The following is a 3,082-nucleotide window of genomic DNA, read 5'->3' on the forward strand; positions in this document are numbered from 1 at the left end:
GGCAAGAAGCGACACGGGGGGGCGGGGTGGGGGGAGGGAGGAGGCCTCAGCTCAGCCATGGCTGCTCAGGCCCCAGAGGCATCCCCACAGGGCCCTGCTCAGGATGTTCCCAACCTGCCCCAGCCCCAGCCAAGTTTCACACCCCCTGAGGTCTTCCTCCCCAGCCCCAGATGGCCACACGGCTTCACACCCTGTAACTGCTGACCAGCAGCCCGCCCCGGGCTGGAGCTGCTGTAGAGAGAGGGTGGGGAGAAGACACACACTTGCAGTTGGGCCCAGCAGCCCTGAGCCTGAAGGTGGGAGCTGCCTTGGCTCCTAGTCCTGGTGTGACTAGGTGTAGGTCTGGGTGTTTCCCGGGGGACTCTGTCTGAAATAGAGTGTCTAAATCTGAGGGACCAGTGGAGGGCTAGGGAGGGGCTAGAACCAGCTACACAAAACAGCTGTTGCTGCTCTCCTTGCCTCTGGGAAGGGTGACTGCCTAAGGCTGAAATCAGTGCGAAGAGGCCGCGTGCAGCCTCTGTGGGCAGGGGACACCCCCTCAGCCCTCAGTCAGGGAAGCTGGGACCTTAGTCCAGGAGTCCCAAGACTCCTGCCCGATGGTGTGGAAGCTGTTAGGAAACCAGGCTGTGAGAGGCTGCGAGGCCAGAGCAGGCCGGGCTGGCATGCTCCGCTGGGGCCTGTGTGCCAGGAGGAGGGGATGGGGGCCTCTGGAAGCCCCCTGCAAGAGTCCAGGAGGTGGAGGCAGAGGCTGGGGTGGCAGCGCGGAGGGGAAAGTGTGGACTCACCTTCTCGCCTGGTTGGCCCTTTCCTCCCTGTGGCGGCCACATGCAACATGGAGTGCAGGGAAGAGACAGGGAGGGAGAGAAAAAAGAAAGGATGAGAGAGAGGCACACACACAAGAATTTGTGTTAATGGCACAACGACCCAACACAGGAAGTCACCGTGAAATAAGAAACAAAACAAAACACAGATGCTGACACACGACAGGCTGAGGGCCGGCCCCAGCCAGATAACTAAGAAGGAAACAGTGGCAGGGGCCTTATGAGGCCCCCTTGCCTGTGTGTGTGTGTGTGTGTGTGTGTGTGTGTGTGTCAGACAGGGACAGACAGAGAGAAAGGAGGACACACCCAGGTCAGAAAATCGCCTGAGGAGCCGTGGCCCCACCTGCTGGGGTCATTTGAGGAGGGGGTGGCCACGGGAGAGACTTTCCCAAGGACTCTGTGGTGAGGTGGAGTCTAGTTGTTTTGAAGGTCCAACCGAATACCAAGCACAAAACTGCCAATAGATGCGACAGGAGTCGTTAGGGGTGGCCAGGCAAGCTGCGAGGAGGGACACAGGAAGACAGATAGAAGGACACACACACCTGGGGGATGGAGGATGTGGCCGGGATGCAGAGGAAAGTGGGTCACGGCCAAGGACCCCTGCGCGCACAGTAACCAGTGGATAGATGGCCCCAATCCACCCTCATTCGTGGCAGCCCGTGGAGCCACCAGTGGATCATGGGAACAAGGCAGGCATTTCACACCCACTGGCCACCCCAACTTTTATCAGGGGGTCCATGACAGGACTCCTACTGGGCAGCCAAATGGGTCCATTGTCACATTTAAAATAGCACAAGCAGCATGAAAGCACCAAAGTGGTTTGAAAATAGCTCTGTGTAGAAGGAAATGGGGAGACCTCCTGTGGCTCTCCTTCCTGCTCCACTGGAGGCTCAGGAGGACACTTCCCCGGCGGGGGGCCGGCGGGGGACACATCCACAGGGCCCAAGAAGGAGGGCAGGAGGGGGCAGGCCTGGAGGGATTGCTTTGCACTTTGCAGGCTTCCCTGCAAGCCGGGTAGAGACTCCTCAAGCTGACCTGTCAGGAGCAAGGACTTTGGTGTCTTGGGTACAAGACCCAATTCTGCCCCAATCCTGGGCAAACTGAGTCTCAACACGCTCATTGATAAACGGGATCTCGGAGGGCTACAGTGAAGAATGTGCCTGGCCCAGGCCCACCCACAGCTAGCCTCTGAGAAAGGCGGCTGAATGCGGTCTCCCTAATCTACACGGGGAAGGACCCAGTGACAGCCTGGGGGACTCAGGGTTTGGAGTTAGAGAACTGAAGCCTAGAGACAGGGTCAGGCAGGAATTGCACGGTGCTGTGATCTGGGACTGCAGTGGTTGGACAGTTGCACGCGGGGGTAGCCCAGGGCTCCCAGCCTCCGTGTCTTGACAGACAGTTCTTGGGTAGCCCTGGGGAGCTCAAAGCTCTGTGACACGGAACACTTGTCCTGAACCTCTGAAATGTCCCAGGTCCTAGGCCTAGGACTGTGGCTTCTTCCTAAGGATCAGACCCTCCTTAGAGCTGTGATGCCAGTGGAGGGGGCCTGGGCAGGGTGAGTTCCATTATCAAGGTCAAGAGCACAGGTCTGGAGTCAGACTGCCTGGATTAAAGTCCCTGATCAGCCACTTCCTAGACCTGTGACCTTGGGACAGACACTTAACATCTGAGCCTCAGTTCTCTCATCTGAACAGTGGGGTAGAAACTGGGCCCACCTCATGCAGTTCTCGTGAGGGCCGAATCAGCTGATGTGTGGAAGGCCCTTAGCACAGTGCCAAGCACGCCGGCAGCACTTTCAAGTGGTATCTATGATTTGGTGCCTTTTCTCTGAGCACTGGGTTCACACCAGGTCAGCAGACTCACACAGGATGCCATACCCAGGCCTAAGGCCAACCCAGCCCAGGAGGTGAGGTTACCACGCGAGGCATGTGAGTGACATGGAAGGACGGCACGGGGTGAGTTGGGGCACCGGGAGCCAGGGTGGGGGTTGAGGCTGGCGGCTGGTGGGGAGTTAGAGGTCAGACGGGGAGAGCAGCTTGGGCCACGACCTAGACTAGGCTGGGGGGGTGGTGAGGCCAGCGTGTGGCCATCATTGCCTTAGGCTGCCACCAGGTGCTGCCCATTCCAGCCCCTCGGAGGCTAGAAGCTACCCGGAAACACCCTGGTGCTGGGACCTTAAAGCCTAGCACCAACCTTCCCATTTCTGAGATACAAGCTCCCTATCAAATATTCCCTTTCATCATCTTATTGTTTTCAGCAGG

This window comes from Lipotes vexillifer, unplaced genomic scaffold (genome assembly GCF_000442215.2).
Source record: "Lipotes vexillifer unplaced genomic scaffold, Lipotes_vexillifer_v1.1 scaffold708, whole genome shotgun sequence".
NCBI classification, from domain to species: Eukaryota; Metazoa; Chordata; class Mammalia; order Artiodactyla; family Lipotidae; genus Lipotes; species Lipotes vexillifer.